The 22,261-nt window shown below is 30.6% G+C and overlaps 1 pseudogene; it reads right to left on the reverse strand.

Annotated features, from left to right (window-relative positions):
• Positions 1 to 1,029: 1,029 nt before the first annotated feature.
• On the reverse strand, positions 1,030 to 13,920 carry LOC114580175 (annotated as a pseudogene).
• Positions 13,921 to 22,261: the final 8,341 nt, after the last annotated feature.

Below are 22,261 nucleotides of genomic sequence, written 5' to 3' on the forward strand. Positions count from 1 at the left end.
TTATCTCCTTACTGGGCTTCATTTGAAGATCTCAACTTGGGGCTTTGTAAGGCTTGACTTTTTTGCTTCCCTGTTATTTTCTTTTGCTTATTGAATTAAGATATGATAATTAATTAAACTCATTAGTGTTTCCTTTTTGATTTGGTTATACTTTTTTTTTTGCGTTGGTGGAGCCATTTGGATCCTTTTAAGAACTAGTTACAATTTTCTTAATCAAACGTAGACCGCCATCTGTGGGTTTTAACTAAAAATAAAAAAAGCACAAATGACAAGGTAATATCATTAAAATTCTTGTTAGAGGTAGATATCATTAATTTCAACTGTTAAAGACAAATAACTTTTTAATTTCACAATAATAGAGATGAAAGGCATATCCCCATAAAGAAACATGAGATCATAATCCACCTACAAGAACATAAAATGAATCATTAACCAACACTTTTGATCTTATGTCTCAATTTTTATAACTATTAACACCTCTAAGCAAGTTAAGAACATTTTTAGGTGTTGATCAAAGGTTAAAATGTTCCCAATCTTAATAGTTGAGGTTATTTCTCTATCCAATCTCATTTATCTAAATATTGGTAAGATTGAATTCAATTGTAATTGACCCATATAATGCAATGAGGCATCTTCCCTTTAACTTCAAATTTTATATTTCCACAATTTGTTGTGGATTTGAAATTTTACAAGGATTTAAATGAACATTCAAGCTTTTTTAATGGAAGCATCAATTCCATTGATTGAATTTGTTAGAGATATATTATTAATTTGAGGGGTTTTCAATCATAAAAAAATTTAATAAAAGATTTTTATTTACTAAAATAAAATTAATTAAATATGAAAAACCCTTAGAATCCAAAAAGAAGAAAAAAAGAACTTGTGAAAAGTACCAAAAGATTTAAGTGATCATATCCCAACACTTAAAAAACTACCCCATTTATAAATATTTAAGTGAACATATCTTCAACAATTTTCATTTATATGTCAAAAATGAATCAACATCACCTCAAATATATCACTCTTATTTTAGGTAATATAGCACATGAAAAAGATGCGCAAAAAAGTAATAATGTGATTTTGCAAAAGTTTCATACTACTTACATTCTTTGCTGCAGCACTGAAGGCTTCCTTATGGCTTATATCTGGATTGTTTAGTCTTTAGTCTCTTATCTCCTCTCTTTCACATATGGAAAGCAAATCATATCAATGTGACTAATTTGATTAAAAGGATTTTTAAATTTACAAACTACATCATGGAAAGTGTTGGATAGATGAATTAAAAAAAAGATTAAAAAATTTACATTTATAATATTTATAATCGATGAATTGCATGAATGAGTGCATACTTACTTGATAAATCTGTTATATGCTGAAGGAACTCGCTGCCTCTTCTCTGATGCTGTGTATTTGAAAGAAAATAGGACCTAATAATTAGTCATAAAAATTTAAGCATGACTTTTTTTTCATTAATATTGGTATAAAATCTAGGCATTCATAAATTAGGTGTTTTATTTGGACAAAAAAAAAATTTGTAATAGGACCTCCTAACAAAAATAGTTTAAGCAATTTCATGTTATGACATATGACATTAATCACATATTATTATTAAGGAAATATCTATTGATGATTCACATATATATATGATTCAATACAATAAACCATACTAATATTGCTAATGTTTTATTATATATAATAATTGCTAATGCATATATATTGCCACTATTGACTTGTAATCATGTATATAAACCCTCACATCGGTTTAGGCTTCATTTGAAATGTCTTTTTTACTGAAGCAGTTTTCTAGTACAAAATTTTCAAATTCAAAAAATTAAAATATTTTTGTACTAAGAATTTGCTTCATAAAACAGTAAAAAAATCTGTCCCAAACATAGCCTCAAAAAATATTCTGATCTTCAACCAAGTTTAGGAAAACATTGCAGTTTTGTATTATATTACATTTATTTGTGTCGGGAGCTCGAGATACAGACATTTTCATTGTTAATTTTTCTTCTGAAACTGTTATTTTCAGTAGAATTGGCATTTTAACATTGCATGGTGCATAATTTTAATTTAATCAGCGTAGTTAAAATGAAAAAGGATATTAATTATGAGCATCTTATTTCTTAATCACTTACAATGAGTAGGAGCTACGTCCTGCAGCAGATTATTTCCCTGGAGTTGAAAAGTGAAATCCTCTTACATCTTTGAAGAGGACTCACATCCAAGGTAAGCCTTCAGGCACAAGATTGTGGCTCTGGAATTTCTTCTCAAAAACAGAAAATAAAGTTATATATATTTTAGTAGGAATCTTGCAGCTTTTGTTTGAAGTGTACAGATTACAAACTGAACCATCTAATCAGCTCTAAAATGCCGAAGAAAGAAAGAAAGAAGAAAGCATCTTTGAAGCTTAGCTAGCTAGCTACCACAACCTCTGATCAACAGATCAAAATTGTCTCTTCTTTATGTATCTTCTCCACGTTTGGAAAAAAAATTTTTTCCTACTTTTTTATAGAATGAGGGTATAAGAGAATTTTGAACACACTCTCCTTGGCCTATTGGTTGAGAGCTTAGGCTTCCAACTAAAGAGGTTCAGGGTTCGAGTCTATGTGTATGCATAGTGTGTGTGAGTTTGCCTTAAATGGCCTAAATGTCCAAAAAAAAAAAAAAAAAAAAAAAGAGAATTTTGAAGGTTGGTAATTAATTTTTTTTTTTTTTTAATCAATAGAAGCATTTTCTCAGCTTAATTAAGGAGAAGAACTAAAAAAACCACAATATTCCTTTTCCAGCTATTTGGTTGTGCTTTATGAACACATCATCAATTCATTTTTGTTGAGTGCTTCATGAAGAATTATGTTTATTGTGTGAAAATCTTTTTGCATAAATTCTATTCAAGTTATTTTTATTTAATTTTTGGTATTTCATATGGTATTATCTTGTTAAAAGACTTTAGGGCTTCGTTTGGGACGATTTTCTTACTACTTTTTAAAGTTATTGTAAAAAATTTTACTAGAAAGGCGTTGCTTTAAGAAACAGTAAGAAAGCCGTCCCAAACGAACCCTAACTTATATGTTGTTCTTACTCCTTTTATGTATTAGACTTGTCTCATATTTTTATTTGAATTGCAAATGATTATGAAAAGTTTTAACCATTTTTATTTCCATTTATATAATGACAAAAACAAATGTTACTTTTGTTCTTTTCCTCTAAAATTTGTTTTTCATAAGTTTTATGTACTTGTCTTATCTATTAATGCATTATCACAATCTCTTATATATAATTTCTCATTCTATATTTGTTAATTTTATCATATATTAATTTATTCATATATAATTTTTGAGCGTATAATCATACTTTTTCTTAAAAAACGAGACTAAATATTAAATAGTCTCAAATTTTTCATGAAACTGTGAATAAAAAACATTTTTAGCCATGATTTTCATCTTTTATCATACTTTTTGATGAAGCATCAACTGATTGTGTAATCAAAGTATAGCTAATAATATCATGATTTATAATCCTAAGTTTTGAAAAATTATTATAACTCGAAATTGTTATAATGATTTTAATTTGTCACATTCAATTTGGCTTTAACACATAAATTCAGAAATTTTATGTATAACAAAGCAATAACTATTTGCATAGTTAAAGGTGAAGCTTTTTTTTTCTTTTTATATTATGATAAGCATTATAGCAAACACCAAGAAAGAATGATTAACCAATGGTATATAATCAAATTTACTAAGAAGAGAGAGAGAGAGAGAGAGAGAGAGAGAGAGAGAGAACCTGAATATCTTGATGTGCTGGGAGTGACTGAAGAAGAGCTCCCATATTTACAGAAAGTAAATTTGCACAGTGCCCGCATCTCACGGTCATAATGGAGCACATACTGGTCCCAGGTACACTCACCTGAAGCATTATTATTATTATTGTTTTAATTTAATTATTTGTATAAAAAAACAAGCAAATGCACTACCCTTTATTCATATTTATTTAATCCGGACAAATCAAATTATAAGAAAAAAAAATGTTTTGATGCCAAACTATAAAGAACTATGCTCCAGGTTAGTAGAAATTCTGAAGAAACTCCTTTGAAGTTCAAAGTCTCAGCTCTGAAATCTTAAGCGCCTGAAATCATTAGGAAAGATATATAGAAGTTTTTGTTTGTTTTTGTGGGTTAAGGATTGGGATATATCATATCTGTGAGTTTAATAAGTAGTGCATTCCATTTTATCTGTCTGAAACTACATTTTGTGTGGAGAAACAGAGACAGAGAGAGAGAGAGTGACTCATGAGAGGAGATGAAGAAAACAAATATCTTAAACAAAAATTGAAGTTGATGAAGAGAAGCAGATTCAAAGTCATATATTTGAAAATTTTCCCTCAACTTCTCAGGAAAAAATAAAGGAAAAAAAAGAGCATTGCAATTGGAAGAGTAATGACTTTCACTACAAGTTAATGATCACATGATTACTTATCAGCTTTTAGCATGCCCTCATGCTTAAAGCTTTACGTCTCTTTACCTCTATGTCCTCACCAACTTTGTATAGAAAATTTCAAATACTAAAAAAATCTTACAAATAGTTTCTTCTTATAACCGCTCATATGCTTAATTAAAATAACAAATAAAACAGATCTCTCTCTCTCTCTAACACAGTCTAGATTAATTATTCTATGCGGACCGGAACGTCGTACGGAGACCAACTAGAAGGAGCCACGTTACCTCTTTCTCTCGGTATCGGCTTACCGCCGGCTGGCGTATTCTGGTTTGTATTTGGAGAAGTTTTGCGTCTAGTCGATCTCCGCACATAATAATTTCTCCTCACACACAATTGGGACTAATGAACACTATCAAAAGTCATGGTCACTTTCATAATTTATCAGCTTTCTAAGATATCCTCATGTTTAAGCCTGATTAGAGTGATAGGTCCTATTTCCTTCCAAAGCAACTTCTGCATGGACTTTTTTATATACTAGAAAATTCTTACAAAGAATTTCTTCTTATAACCTCTCATAATCTTAAATAAGGAAATAAAACACATATTCTTTGTTTCTCTCTCTCTCTCTTTATTTATTAATATTTGCTGTAATTTTCTTATAACTGTTCCTCTTTATTTACCCTATTATAGCTGCTCTTTGCCTCCTCAAAGGACAGATAAATAGAAAGCTCTTCTTCTCTTCATTTTGGCTAATTGATCTACTCTACGGCACGACTACCCTCATATAAGAACAATAAGAACCTGAAGAAATTTTCTTTTCTTATGAGTTTAAGTTGAGATAATAAATGTCTTCCATGATTTAGTTGCCTTTTTTTTTGGTTCCAACAAATTTACTATGTTTGCTACCCATTTGAGAATTACGAGATGTTTCAATTCACAACTAGATTATCATGAGAATTGCTAGATGGACTTTTTTTTTCCATGGTAATCTTTCATAAAATTATAGTATTTTTGATCATTATTGCAAGTGATCAAGTGAGCATTTAATTATGCATAAATTAAATTTATATGATGATCAAAATCAAAAATATAATTAATTCCCTTAATATTCGATTTTTTTAATTCTCTTGAATTTGGCCTCTCATTTTAAAATTATAATTTATATCTCATTTGATTGTCACTAGTTTGTTAGTGATTTTCAAATTTAGTAGCTTTTCCTACTTAATCTATTTTATATCAAATAATATAGTACTTGTTATTATTAAAATAAATGTATTGTTACATGGGCTATTTGGGATTATAAAAAGAACATCCTACAAATGATTTTCAAAACCCCCCTCTGCGGAACTTGTTCATTTTCTCAATGGTGTGATTCAAGCTTTGGAGTAAATCTTTTGCGCATTTCTTCAATATGTAATCTATTATGATTGCTCTAACACACATCATACCTTGCAATCTTAATGCAAGAAACTATTAACTTCTTTTTCAAGAAATTGAGCCTTTTCACATAGTTTATGAATTTAATAAGTTTTTTGTTATGATTCATACTCTGAAGAGGATAATGCTTTCGAGATCAACCCTACTGGCATGAGTTCTCCTTGGTCTTAGCTACTTAATACCAACACTATCCATACATCATGGATGGCTATCTTCTTTCTTTTTGATTATGATGGTGTTAAAGTTGCACCAGCTAAGACTAATAATATATTGCTTTATTTAAGGTGAATATAAATCATATCTTTATATTTAATAGATTAAAATATTTCATAATTATTATATAATATATATATATATTATATATATATATATATATATAATTAATATATATTATATATATATATATATATATATATATATAATATATTATATATATATTATATATATATGACTTGACATCCTTCCCAAAGTCCTAAAAAACTTTTGCACGTTGTCACAAGGCCTACTTTCAAATACCATCAAAAGCCAATTTTTTTAAGGTGAAGTTGTAATTTTTCACACTAATTATGAGTTTGAATAGCTTGTTGGTATTTAGGTTTTCACTTGTAGATGAATTTACACCGAGCCCAAAAAACCGAGATCATCAAACAAGTTCTATTTTGGTTTGAAACTAATGGGCTCATGCCTTGTTGATCTATTGGATCTAAGGCATGCTCTCGTTATATTGAACAGTTATGATTACTATATATGTTTTTTCTCTAGGAAAAACTCTATTGTTTTCTGATAAGAGTTTCTAGATGGACTCCCTCTTTTGATTCAAATGAGTGATCACCTATAAAACATATAGTGGTTTAGTAATTATTCCTCAGTTCCCAACAATGTGGTGATTGATTTATTCATTCTCATTATGCTATTGGTCACTTTTTATAAAAAGAATATTATGCATGCATTCAAATTGACTATTATATCAAGGATTTGTCCCCTTTACTATTTTTGCAAAATTTTTTAATTGGCTTATGCTTGTTCATAAAATATATAGGATAGATTTATATTCTTTTAAAAAGAGGGAACCATCTTTTTGGCTCTAATGACATATAAGTTCATGATATCCTTTGGGAGAAAAAGAAAAAGAATCATCATTTACTCTACCATGAATTTGTTTTCCTAAATTTTGGGTAAAATTCATGAACCAAAATACCTTACTTTCATTAGCCTCAATATTTGGTTACCATTGAAACCAAATATTACAACATTGTACACCTAAACTTACCTTTCAATGGCCCTAGTGTAATTAATAGAGATGGATATGTTTGAGTAATTTGATAATAAAATATGATTGGATCAAGAGAATAATTTAAGAGACTAATAGCCAACAAATTAAAAAAAAAAACCAATCTCTAGAAGCTAAGAATCATAACCTGTTGAGTGATTTTCCCTTATTATAACCTTCTCAGTAAGGGGTTTCCTTAGATAGTTAGGAGCATATTAGTTTTGAGATGGTTTTGTCTCACAAATATATAACTATTTTTTAGACAGGGGTTGGAGGGGTTAATGCATCAACCCTCTCTCTTGGGGGGTTAATTATAAATTCAATGTCCTCAATAATAAAGAAGATAATGAAAGGAACTCGAAAACACATGCTGATAAAGAAAGAAATTCTAAAACACATGCTTCATACTTGAGATTGCAAGGAACCTTTATGTGAAGATTTTTCTCTTAAGATTATTCATCCCCATCCTAAAATCGTTACTAATATTACTCATCACACTTCTATTTATGATGGCTTAATCTCCTTTGAAAATTTTTAACAAACTTTATTAATTTTCTTTAATTAGGATGTCTAAATATGTATCATTTGGGCAAAAAATAGGTTTTGAGTGAGCTTTATGGCGTTGGGGTATCTTTACTATCGCACTGAAGCTCAGGTAGAAAGGTTTGGTGTTCTTTATGAGCACAGTGGTGTTGGGGAGTTGAGCGCCACAATGCTAGGTCGAGTTAGTGATTTTATATATTAAAATATCTAAATTCATTTCACTTACTATACACCCAACCATTCCTCCTCTTCACCCTAGTTTGGTCGGGGGAGAAAGAAGAGAGAACGGGGTATACGTGTTGGAGGCATGCCGAAAAAGAGAGAGAGAGAGAAAGGGGGAGAGAAGATAGAGAAAGTTCATTTTTGGTCATTTTTTTACCATACTCCGTTAGAAAATGACTGATCGTGGTGTGTAATTGAATCTATTTATATTTTTTAGTGGTTTTAATTTCTTTAAATTTAATCTTTCCTTAAATCAATTTTAATTTAATATCTTCTCTTTCTAGTGATTTTTTATCATGTAACTCTTCATATGTGATAAAATATCATATCATGAATTATTTTGATTAGCTAATATTGAAAATTTCACCATGTAGTTTTACTTGTATATCATTTAACTGAAATAGATAGCATAATATTATAAAATAATCAGGAGTCAATGAACTACATTAGACATGAAACACAAGACATGTTTGCTGTTCATTGGTACTTTATATATTTTTGATATAAATTTAAGGATTATGATAGATATATTGATGGAGTATATTTGAAAATTAGATTGATGTATATGATATTGATATTATGTTTTATAACTGATAGGTATAGAAATGTCAAAGCCTACCAATCTTTAATTTGGTTACTAATCACTATAATTATACTGAGTTTAATGATTATATGGTATGACACTATTTAATTACTTTGACTGCTACCTACTTTTACAAGTTATATGTTCATACTACTACTGATTGAATAATTATATGCATATTATTTTCACTGTCTTGCATCGATTTCAATTATTGATTCTTATAACCTTCTAAGATATTTGCTCACTCTATGATTTTTACATGATTTCAGAAAGGCGTCAAAATCCAGTGGAGTGAGATAGATTAAATCTTCAAATTTTACTTTCTTTTCAGTTATTATTATTATTTTTGTAGCTAGGAGTAGAATGATAGATTGATATATATAATGATTGGTCACATGACTAGCGTAAAAGAATTTTGAGAAATGAATACAATTATTTATTTTGATTAATATGTTTCTAATTATTTTTACTAATAATTGTATAAATTAAAAGAGATTAGTGGCTCTGATGGAATAATTAATATATAATTAGATAATTATTCTAAATTTAGACCGTAGGATATTACAGATGGAATAGGGGATTCCCTTGATACTTTCTATATAGGTTTAGTCTCATCCTCTCTACTCTTTGAGTTGGCTACCATTTCTTTGTTTAATCTTCAAGCTTCTCTCATAGCTTGTTGTCTGGTGGCCTTCTATGCAACAACAGTCCTTAGTGTCAGCATATATCCCCCTCTTTTCTGTGCCTTGTGTGAAATTGTCGACCTGGCTTTATCCCACAACTATCGATCTCCTAAGCTTAGGTTCCTTTGTTGATGTAACTTCATAGTCATAGTGGCAAAGCTAGAAATATTTTTTAGTGGGGCCTAAATTTATTTTGACAAAACTTTCCCTCAACTTTTTTTATTCGGGTTTGGACCAGCATAAACAATTTTAAAGCAAAAAAGATGAACAAAAACTAGCTATAAATAATTTGTCTAAATTAGTAATTCATTTGTAAATAAGATAAATACCAATTATATATGGGCTTATAAAAATACATGACATATATGAATTCTGTTGTATTGGGCATTTCCACAAGCATTGGGAGTGTAGAAGGCTGCTTCCTATTCAATATATATGGTTGAATTCATGGGTTTCATACACCTGCTTGATGATTTCCCAAAATCACAAACATCAACTAAAAAATTCTCAATTATATATACCCAACATTTTAAAAACTAGACTAGACCGGCTAGTCCAACCAATTCAACCGTGAATCGATTTGAAGGCAAGTCCGATTCAACCTTAAAAACTAACTGTGCACCAAACTAACCAGAATCGGTTTGAACCGCTGGTTCAACCGGGAACTAGTCCGAATTTTTTAAAACTGGCAGATTCAAAATTTTTACTTAAATAATAAAATAAATTATTTAATATTAAATAAATATTAAAATTAATCAATTAATATAAATATTATATATTAAAACACTTAAATAAGTATTATAGACTATGAGCTAGCTCCTATCACGAGTAAAAGCAAAAAGATATATAAACTATACAAAACAAAACATCATAAGTGATGTGGGACTAAATCATATAAATAAAAAAATTATCTTTGGTTTCATGTATACACTAACAAAGGAAAACATCTTTTTTTTAATGGTTTTTTTTTTCCATTAATTTTAGGACCCTCTGAAACTATCTTTGGTTAGAAAGTTCATGGCTGGTAGACTTTTCATTCAATAAACTGATTTACTTTCCAAGCTATATAATTTTTGGGTGGCGTCTCTCCCTTATTAATTTGCCCTAAACAATCCATTTAAAATTTTCTTAGATTGAAGTTTATGATATTCTTTTTTTTTTTAAAAAAAATCTATGCAAGTTGAAAGATTTATAATGTATCAAAATGGACTTCATATTTTGGTTTTCAAGAGGAATCACCCACTTTTTTATATGGATTGCATTTTCAAATTGTGGGAGTCTTATTTGATAAAGCCCTATAATATTTGGATACTTTGTTTGTGACCCTCTATAAACCTTTAATTGCAATATTCCTTGTAAAAATTGATGTTTTTGAAACTCACTCAAATATCATTTGGATTCGATCTCAACTTATACACTATTGATTAAAAGTGATATTTGAAAAATAATTGAGCTTCTACTTCCATTGCCTCTAGCTAGAGCATAAAATTTGCCAAGAAAAGTATCCAATATCAACAACCAATGATGATCACTAATCTTAAAGAAAATCCCTCACCTCAGACAAATATCATACCACATGTTCATATTAATATTGAGGAATCTTTTCCTTCCCAGCATTGTCAAAACCTCACCTTTGTTAGTTCCTTCAATTACTAGATCTAATGAAGATGCTCCATTGGAGGAATCTAACTTCTACTCTCCAAATATTACACACATAATGTAGGAGAAGCAAAAAAAATTATTGTGAAGTGCCCTTAGATTATTAAATCTTCTTCTGAAGGTTCTTTATTTTATGATGTATGATGAACACATTCAAAAATGTAAAAAAAGCATGGCTCTTATTTTTTTTTTTCCTTAGGTTTAAACATTAAAGTGAATTTATATTGCTATTTAACATTTCTCTCAAAAGATAGAAAATTCCGATAATTATTTTTTACTCTTTAAGGTTTTTATATTTTAGCCCTTCTAGTTTTTTAATGTTATAATTTTAAAAATTGCATGCTAATTTGAACTGAAATATAAAAAAAAAATCAGCTAATACAAACTAACTAAATACTTCAATTTCTATTAATTAAATTTTTTATTTTCTTAATAATTGTAGTAAATTTTATTTATTTGTTGACTCTATATGAAACTAAATTGATAAAAGATAACGAGATGATAATATGCAATGAAAATAATATGAGGATTTGCAAGAGCCTATAATTCATCACAATTAATAAAAGAAATCAGGATTATTTAGTGGAGCAAGCACAATTTTATTTTTTCAAGCCTTTTATCATATAGAATTTACAAAGTCTAAATTATGATAAGAAAGCACAGTTAAGTATACACAAATAAACATTTTCTTTAATCATTTAACTGCAAACATATCATTAAATTTCCTTATTCAAATATACTTTAGTTTCTAATGTGGCAAAACTTAAATATATTTTTAATTTGAATTATATTATTTTTCATGCAAATGCAATGAATAATTTACTAGTATATATAAAAATGAGTGGTAATGAGGATTCTATTACTATATGAGGATTTTTATTAAGGAATTCGGATTTATGTCCCAACTTCTGCTCCAAAGTAAATGAAAGCATTAAAATCAATGGAAAGAAAGAGAACAATTACATCTCTCTCTGTCTCTCTCTTACATATGAAGAACAGAAACTCAAAGGAAATGCAAATATCAACAGTAAATACCGTGTATGAAAGCAAGAAAATCATGGCTGATAAAAAGATGCTCTCTTTCAGACTCTGTCGGGAAACACAACAAGTTTTCACACAAAAGGATGCAAGACATGGCAGTCAAGAGAAATGAAGAAATTAAAGCAGGCATTGTCAGAACTGAGCTGCATTTGAATTGAATTTCTATACTAAACTGAAGATAGTCTGACGTTTTCTCTAAGTTAATTTACTCATGAATTAAAGGACTTTGATGATAGGAGAAATACAATATAAAGTGGCTTAATATATATCTTATGAATACTAAATTTCGTATACAGATTTGTGGATTGGGTGGCACCAGAAATTTACAGAATGTTTGAAGGATTTTGTTTTCGCAGGTTTTAGATGATAAATGCTTAGTTAAGTTCTTTAATTAGCTGTACTTTTGATTTTAAATCAATAAAATTCATTTGTTTTACACAAAAAAATAAAAAATTTTTGAAGTTAATATGTTGAACCCATTAATTAATGCACATAGTACTGTAAGCTCTGGCTTTGATAGGATATAATTAGATGTTAGCTTTATGAATTTCTAAAATTTTGTTTTAAGATGTCCGAAGTTAAAATTAGTTGAGGATTCAGACTGTTTATTTTTTAACTGAATGCATTTAACTTCTTTCTAATTAAGCACTTTATTTTTGTAAAAAATAATTGTTCATAAATTTATTGATTTTTGAAACAGAAGAAAAATGTCTTATAATTCAATGAAAATAGTATAATACAGCTAAAATAAATCTGCGTCATGAGCTAAATTAACTGAGGATACCCTAAATTATTCAATCATTTTCTGTTAAAATATCACATTCTTGATAGGGCCTTCTAATTAATCTCTTTTTATAAGGACAAGAATTACATAAATCGTAAAAAAAAAGAGTTAAAAAATAGGAATTTTTTTTTTTAATAATTTGAAACCTGATCGATTCATATCGAATAGTTATCTGAATTTCATAACATTCCTTCGGTTCTTCAAGAGAAATCTATTAATGTCATCTCTTAAAAAGAAAAAAAAAATAAGAAATATTTTCTTGATTGAACTGTCAAAGAATTTGTTAAGCAACGGAAAAATCTTCTGAATCCACATGGAATGATCTATAGGAATCTAGCTAGTAGTTTATTTCTGAAGAAAATACAATAATATATGCTGGCCTCCAGTAGAGGAGATGGAAAGTGTTGGTCAGAGAGAGAGAGAGAGAGAGAGAGAGAGAGAGAGAGATGATCTTAATTTAGATGTATAATGGCGGCAAATTAATGATCCAGATTGCTTTGAAATAGCAAACTAAGTTATACCCTTCAAGCTTCTTCGAAAACTGAAGCGTATCCTTCTTCTCCTTCTTCTTCTTCATTTTAAAGGGAAAAAATATGTCTTAAAACAACAGAAGGGCAGAAGAGAAACATTAATCTTCCTCCATTCGGTAGAAAAAACTCCATAATTAACGAAGCATTATCCCTTCCAGCTTCCTAAAACGTGTGATATTCTTACCTTAATTAACCAAAAAATTTCATCCTTTCTCTAATTAAGCTTTCAGATCTTCATGTTTATATAAAATAAAGAAAGTCTCATTCACTAAAAAAAAAAAAAAAAACACTGAAATATAAACGCACTTCAATCTCAAAGAAATCAACCAAACTATATACGTTTGAAAGAATGTTACTGAAAAATCAAGCTGTTATATTTCGTTTTTGACAGTACTTAGAGAAAGAGTTCGAGAAGTTAGCAGAGAGATTATGCCATTAGTATTTTTACCACAAGGATTGTATTGCAGAAGTTGCAGTGAACATAGCAAACATGGTTTGGAGGAGGAGAAGAAGACATTCTTCAGCAACCAACAGCTTCCTGAGACCTCAGATCTCTCTGTGAATAAACTAAGAGGAAAAATGAGAAAAGCTTTGGGGAGAGGAAGATAGAGAATAGGTTAACATAGATGATTATACCCTCTCTCTTTCTCTCTCTCTATATATAAAAGAGATATTTTTCTTACCAAAAATAGAGGATGGGTGATAATACAATGTGTTGGTATTATTACAGAGAAAATATTCTCATAAACTAATTTATATTGTAAAATATAATAACACTGTTAAAATTAAGTTAATAATTTTAAATTTCCTCATAAAATAATTTATATTGCAAATATTCTCATTTTTTTATGATTACTGTGATATTTTGAGAGAATTTTGAGCTTGGAGGAGAGGTGAAAGGGTAATGATTGAATGAATGAGTGGGTGTGCCTTTTTCTCTCACTAGATCTCTGTTGCTCGATCTGTGCTCCTCCACCTCATTAAATGGTGACCTCTCCAACTCCACATGTTTTTCAGCAGCTTTATTGAGGTGAATGGAGAGAAGATATTATTAAATGATCTCAGATTTAATTTTTTTATATGATATTTATGTCTGCAATTCAAAATAAAAGCTTTGCGAGGGAGAAAGAGGGAAGAAATTGTTTGATGGTCTTTGATAATAGTTCTTTTATCAGTTAATTATGTTTTTCAATTCAAATATAGTTATTTTCTGTATTAATCAACTGTTACTGTGTCACTATAATCATTTTTTTTCATGATTAGATTCTATTAATTAATAATAAGATTTAGATAACTCAACAAATATTTTATAATATAAAACAAAAAAATTGAGTTGTAACCCAATTTTTATTTTTTGAAAATGTGAGTTAACTTTAAGGATTAGAAAAAATTATGTCTAATTAATAGTAATATTTTAGCCATAAAATTTATGTTATAGTTAGAGTGTAATTAGTAATGATGTAACTAAAATTTAAGTCAGATATATCTAAAAATGTAATTTTAAAATGATTTAATTCCTTCATATATAGAAAGAGACATTTAAGTAATTAAGATAAACTAACACATATCACATATATATGCAAGCTTCAAACTCAAAACTTTTTAATTAGTAGCCAAAACTCTCAATTAGCATATCACGGTGAGCTGCACAATTCCTTTATAGATCAACATAAAATTTCTGAAATGGAGACCTATATAGCTTACCAAACAAAGATTTTATAGTTTGAGCTTATTAAAATGTTATTAAATAGTCTTTTTAGTCACAAATATTTTTAGTAATATATATCATTGATAATAATATTCACAAAAGTATTTCTTGGCTGGTGTGGATTAGATTCATGAAAGCTCAAATCTCTCTATATTTTCTTACTAATGTAAGTGAAATTTTTAGATTTTATAGTGCTTATTTTATGCTACAACTAAAAAATTCCCTCCACCAAACATGCCCTTCCCACTAAATGAGTGGATCTTCCCAATAACAGCAGTATTGTATCATCATGATCCAAAGGTTTGATCATGTTCTTAACACTATCCTCCCTTGCTCTGATGCCTGTGCATCTTATGTGTAGGGAAGGGATCAAAAAAATAAAAGTTTTTTTTTAGTCAAAAAATCACGCATCATAATGTCTGCTTCTCATAAAGATGGTACCTATGAAATTTCAACATGGGAGGAGGACAACTTTTATGATTAATGACTTCTTCCAAGGCCTCTAGGACTATTTCCCTCAGTTTTTCCAGATCTACTGCAATCATGAGGACATTTTAGTTGAAATTTGCTCTTGATTTTAAATAAAATTTTATTTTAGGATCATTTAATATTTGCACCCATATTCTCATTTTAGAATATAAAAATTGTATCCATAAGGGAATTTTTATGATATATATATATATATATATATAGAGGGAAACTCACGGAGGGGCATGATCAGCTCACTAATGCTCAAGAAGCTAAAAAAAAAATTAAGGAAAAAAAAACTAAGAGCTTAAAGTCCCCTACTATTCCAAAATACAAAATTACCTAGATACAATCTAAGGCGGCTTCAAGACAACGCCCAAAAAAAAAAAGATCAAAATATACTCAAGCAACACAATCTTTCTGCAAAAAAAATCCTCCAAACCAGAGTAAACCTGCAAAAGAACAAAGCACAAAACCAAAAGAGAAAAATAAAAAAGAAAATGCAGGTACCAATAATAGTTAAAAAGATGAGCTTAAATATTAACGACATTATCAGATAAGCACAGATATATATATTTGTATAGTGATGATTACAAGTATCATATAGTGGCTGATCCAAAGGTTCTGAAAATTTTAGGAGAAGTTAGAGGCAGCCGATAGGATAGGATGATTGGAGAAAGAACATTGCTAGAACTGACAGAATTAGTGTGAAGCAGTTTCGGCTTTAGCAGGAAATGATTTCAGGTTGTTATTAGATTGAGGGAGGGAAAATAGTGGAGAAAATATTTTAAGTTTTAGAATGTCAAACTGCTCTTTTAAAAGAAACATTTTGTCAAAAAATTAGAGTAATGAAGGATAAATTAATGCTCTTGTTCATAAAAAAATCACGAGTTACACTGATCACCTAATAATTATAATATTATTTTATCTTCTATGAGAGGGGGGGGAGAAAAATTGGTAATTTAACTGTGTTTTATTATATTTAGGCTTCATTTGAAGTGGCTTTCTTATTGCTTCTTGAAATGATTTTGTAGTATAAAATATTTTATACTACAAAACTATTTTAAAAAGCAATAAAAAAGCCGTCCCAAATAAAATCTTCGTTACCTCATATTAGCTCGATTCCGTAATAGGAAAGTGATAAAATGCTATCACTTTGGATTCAAGGCATCAAAGGATCTCGACTGAACTAGTGTACTCTTTGATTTTTAAGATATTAATGACCTTAAATTCAAGATCTAACAGACAGTGAAAAAACTCTTATCTTCTAACATAAATTTAAATTTATAATTAATTTTATGCTCTTATCTTACATTAAGGCTTTATATGAGACAACTTTTGATTACTATTTTTTTATTGCTTTCAAGAAATTTTTGTACTAGAAAGATACTTTAAAAAGCAACAATAAGACTATCTCAAATAAAGCCTAAATAATTAAATAATGTTTAAAGATGGTTGATTTGTTTATTTGAAGTTTTGTGAGTTTCATTTGGAACAATTTTTTTACTGCTTTCTAAAGCAGCTTTTTAGTATAATATTTCTTGAAAGCAACAAAAAACGGTGATCGAAAACTATCCCAAATAAAACCTTAGTCATTATGTTGTAAAATTCTTAAAAACTTATGAAATCATTTCAATGTATTTACAAGATTGTTTATAGGCGAGTTTGGCCAAAGGAAGCCAAAAGATATAAAAAATTGAGCTGAAAATTATAGCTCCCAACCATCAGATCAAGATGAGCTACAATTTATTGTGCTTTTTTGGCAGTTGCAGGAGGGAGTGTTGATGTTGATCTTTCTGGTGGAGTCTTGTTGCTGGGAGTGTTTTGGTTGTTTTTTGCGTTCTCCCATTTTTTGGGTGGTTTTTCCTAAGCACCGTAGAATGTTTCTAGTTTGCATTGTATTGTTTATTAGGTGGGAAACTCGAACTCCTAGGTTTCTTTTTCTCTTTTTGGATTGTAGCTCTCCGAGCGGTAGTGAGTCCCTTAAGGACCTTGTAATTTTGCCCATATATTAATGCGTAGGCCCCTCTGAGGTTCCCCCCCCCCCCCCCAAAAAAAAAAAAAAAAAAAAGATGAGCTACAATTTATAAACAAGTAATAATTATAGCTGAAAATTATATTTGTGAAGTATATTATTCCTATTAGATATTACATTTTTAGTATAAGATGCATTTGAATTTGATTTAAATACACACGATCAAGTAAAGTGATATGTCGGAGAAAACCTTATATAAGTCCAGAAAAGCTCCCATCAATGAGAGGATACATTGTATAAAATCCAGTTGATGAAGTCATCTGAATTTCTGTGGGCCAATTTATTTTTTGTCATAATAAAAAATATATTTTTAAAATTCATAACTACATTTGAGAAAATTTTCAAACTTGAAAAAAAAAAAATCTAATTTCATTTAATCAATAGAAAGAATTCAATAAATTTGTTTTTACAAATCAAAAGAACCTAATTAATGGGAGCTTAATTATACTAATTATCTTCTTTCCCATGATAACTTTATGTAAAAATATGCAATCATAAAAGTCTATTACAATCATGAAAATCCATTTTTCCTTCTTTTTATTTTTTAATTTTTGTTTAATCATAATTCTAATTGTAATGTAATTTTGCCTATCAAATCTGCAGTAATATATGCTGTAATTATAATACTATTTAAATATAATCATTCTAAGGAGTATAGAATTATTTCTCTCATTTTATTATAAAATTCTCTGGTAAAAGATGAAGGGAAGGTTAATATGAAATTTTACAGTGAAATGACTCTGCAGGACGAGAGGACAAGGGAGATAGGGACATGGGGGATGTCACTTTCACAAAGATAAGGCCAAATTCTCCTCTTACCAAAATCAAAGAGAAAGACCAATTCAGTTTAACAGAACTGAGGAGAGCGTGAAAGATGCAAGCTGTCCGATTGTTTAGAAAGAACTTCTAGAAACTCAAGTAAGAATGAATTCTTGAATTTCTTCTCATTCAAATTTTCGTATCTAATACATGATATTACATGGGTATTTATAGACTAATGTTTACAATGCTGACGTGTTACATGTGGCTGAGAATTGTTCTAAAATATGTGGCTGTCGTTGCTCTGGATTGCGGCTATATTCGTCTCCTTCTCTCGTCTCTTCAGTTACAGATTTTTGCTTTCTTTCTCTTCTTGTTAGCTTTCTTCTGTTGTCTTCGTTTCTCTTCTCAACTGATATGCACATGGGTTGTTACACCCCCTCAAACTTTTACTTCTTTGTCCTGAAGTTGAAGTTTGTCTCGCAGCAGTTGAAATCTTGGGCCCGGAAGATTTTTCGTCAATATATCTGCTATCTGGTCTACGGTTGATATGTGTTGTATAGTGAGATCTTTTGCAGTAATGTGATCTCGAATAAAATGGAGATCTATTTCAATATGCTTTGTTCTAGCTCTTAGTATAGGATTATTGGCTATTGAAATTGCTGATGTGTTGTCGCATAGTATCTTAGTAGGATGATCGGTTGGAATATTAAGATCCTGTAGCAATCTTCTTAGCCAAATCACTTCTGATGATGCTGTAGCTAGAGCTCTGTATTCCGCTTCTGTCGATGATCTTGCCACTGTTTTCTGTTTTTGAGCTTTCCAGAGAACTGGAGATGTCCCGAGAAAGAAACAGTGACCTGATATCGATCTTCTATCTGTTTGATCTCCACCCCAGTCTGCGTCTGAGTATGCTTCTAAAGTAAGATCGGAACGAAAAATTTTGATGCCCAGATGACTCGTTCCTTTAAGATATTTTAGAACCCTTTTGATCATTAAGAAATGTGTCTCTTTTGGTGTTTGCATGTGCTGACAAATCTGATTTACGGCAAAAGCGATGTCCGGTCTGGTAAGGGTAATGTATTGTAGGGATCCTGCAAGCTTTCTATATTTTGTTGGTTCGAAAAGTGTTTTGGAAGGGGTCTCGAAAATGGTTTTTGTTGGTAGTGGAGTAGATATGGGTTTACAATGAATCATACCGGCTTCGTTCAGAAGCTTGAGAATGTATGGTTGTTGATGCAAAATATATCCTTTTTCTGTTTGTTCGAATTGAATGCCAAGAAATGTGGAAATGGGTCCCAACTCTTTGAGTTGGAATTTCATATGTAGTTGTTTCAGTATTTGTTGTATGAAATTAGGATTGTTTCCTGTGATGAGGATATCATCTACGTATACAAGTAGATATGTGTTTGTGGTTTCAGTTTTGTGGAGCAGTAGAGATGGATCAGCAGAACTATGGGTAAATCCTAAGGCTATTAAGTGTTTGGAGAAAGTGGAATACCATTGCCGAGGCGATTGCTTTAAGCCGTAAATAGATTTGTGCAGTTTGCATACCAAATGAGGATTTTGCACATCTTTAAAACCTGGGGGTTGTTGCATGTAGACTGTATCTTCTAGATATCCATGAAGAAATGCATTTGATATGTCCAGTTGATGAATTGTCCACTGATTGTGCACTGCCAGCGCTGTAAGAACTCTGATTGTTGGCATTTTAGCCACCGGGCTAAATGTTTCTTCGTAATTTATGCCGTATTCCTGTGTATTTCCCTGAGCCACTAATCTTGCTTTGTATCTGACTATTGAACCATCTGCGTGTCTTTTAGTTTTGAATGTCCACCGACAACCTAAGATTGGTTGATCGATTGGAGGTGAAACCAGTGACCATGTACCTTGTTGTTGTAGTGCCATAAACTCCTCAGACATTGCTTTTCTCCAGTGTTCAAATTTGTATGCCATGGTATAAGAGGTTGGGTCTGTAGAAGAGTTTAGTTGATGTAACAAATTGAGAATTTGTTTTGGTTTCAGATTACCTGTTTGTGATCTGGTAACCATAGGGTGGTGTTTTGAAAAAGGTATAACAGGTAATGTGTTTGTTGAAACGGTTTGTATTGGTGGGGTTGGTATGTTGAATGAGGTTGTATGGGTGGAGTTATTTTGCTGAGTTTGGGTTGTTTGAAGTGTTGATTGGGTTGTTGGGTTTGGGTTGACACTTGAGATTTGCTGCCAGTGTTTTGTTTGCTTCGAAGGGACAAGTAAGAGAGGTGGTATAGGAGAGTTGTTTGGAATTGACTTTGTATTTGTTTTCTGAACTGACAATGGAAATTCTGTTTCATTAAACACCACATGTCTTGATGTTATTATTTTGTTAGTCGAGAGGTTTAAACAGTGATATCCTTTATGAGTTGTAGAATATCCCAAGAAAACACATTGAGGTGCCCTGGGAGAGAATTTATTTAGAGATTGATGTCTTTGCCAGGGAAAACATGAACATCCGAATACTTTGAGATGATTATAACTGGGATGTTTGTTGTACAGAATGTAGTGTGGGGATAACATTTTTGTAGTTCTGGATGGTATACGATTTATTAGATGAACTGCAGTGTTTAGTGCGTATATCCATAGATAATGTGGGATGTTTGCTTCTATTAGAAGTGTTCTGGTTATTTCTATAAGATGTCTATGTTTTCTTTCAGTAGTTCCGTTTTGTTCTGGCGTGTAAGGACAACTCAACTGATGAGCTATGCCGTGGGACCTGAGGTAATTAGTGAATTCTATGGATACGTATTCTCCTCCACCATCTGTTCTTAATGTTTTTATGTTTTTATTAAACTGGTTTTTAATGTATATGTGAAATTGTTTGAATTTGAGTATGGTTTCAGATTTTGTGTACATGAGAAAGATCCATGTATACCTCGAATAGTCATCAATGAACAAAACGTAATACTTGAATCCTTGAGATGTTACAGGTGCTGGACCCCATACATCGGAATGAACTAATTCAAATTGACTATGCGTTCTACTACTTGAAAGAGGAAATGGTAATTTATGGCTTTTTGAAGCCTTACAAGAATTACAAAACGGTAAGACTGTAGATATTTTCAGATGAGGGTTCTTTATTGATATTGCCTGCATCGAAGCTTGATGCGGGTGACCCAATCTATGATGCCATAAATTGTTGGATACAGTTGTGTAAAAAGCTTGATGAGATTGAACTGGGTACAATCCTTGTTGACTTCTTCCTTGAAGAAGCATCTGCTGTGTGCTCTTGTCCTTGATTTTGTACCCATTTGAATCAAATTCAATTATACAATTGTTATCTTTGGCTAGTTTTTGTACTGAAACAAGATTGTGAGATAAAGATGGTACATGAAATATTTTTGAGAGTTTGAACTTACAGTTTGGTGTTGGTAGTATTCCTTTGCCTGTGTGTGAGATTGGGAGAGACGATCCATTTCCGATTGTAATTTGCTCGTTTCCATTGTATTCCTCTGTTTCTTGAATTTGAGATAAATCTGATGTAAGATGTGATGAAGCTCCTGTATCAAGAAGCCAGTTGTTTTGATTTGACTGTGTGTTTGCTGACATGTCGTTTGGGTCGTTATTGGCAACTAATGCCGTTGGATTTGATTGTTGCTTGGATGGAATGTAGGAAAGATTTGTTCTATGCCAACAATTATAACCCGTATGACCCATTTTTCCACAGATTTGACACTGAACAGAGGATCTTTTGGGGTTCGAATTTGTGTTGTTAGTATTTGGTGTTCGGGTCTGATTTGAATTTCTACCTCTTCTCTACCCCTACCCCTATAGGTGTAGAAGGCCATCTGAGAATTGGATTGTTGTTTTTGAGTATCAGACTGAATAATGATCTCTTCACTACTCAGTAGAGCATACAGGTCATCGAGTTCTATAGGTTCAAGTTTGGTGCGTATGGCTGTTTTAAAAGATTGGAATGAAGCTGGTAGACCATTCAGGATGTATAAGACTATATCCTCCGAGTCTATATGACATCCTGCTGCCTCCAGTTGATCTACCGGAGTTTTAATATGGGTTAAGAATTGACTGATATTGCCGGAACCCATAGAAGCATTGTGCAATTC

This window comes from Dendrobium catenatum, unplaced genomic scaffold (assembly GCF_001605985.2).
Source record: "Dendrobium catenatum unplaced genomic scaffold, ASM160598v2 fragScaff_scaffold_847, whole genome shotgun sequence".
Lineage (NCBI taxonomy): Eukaryota > Viridiplantae > Streptophyta > Magnoliopsida > Asparagales > Orchidaceae > Dendrobium > Dendrobium catenatum.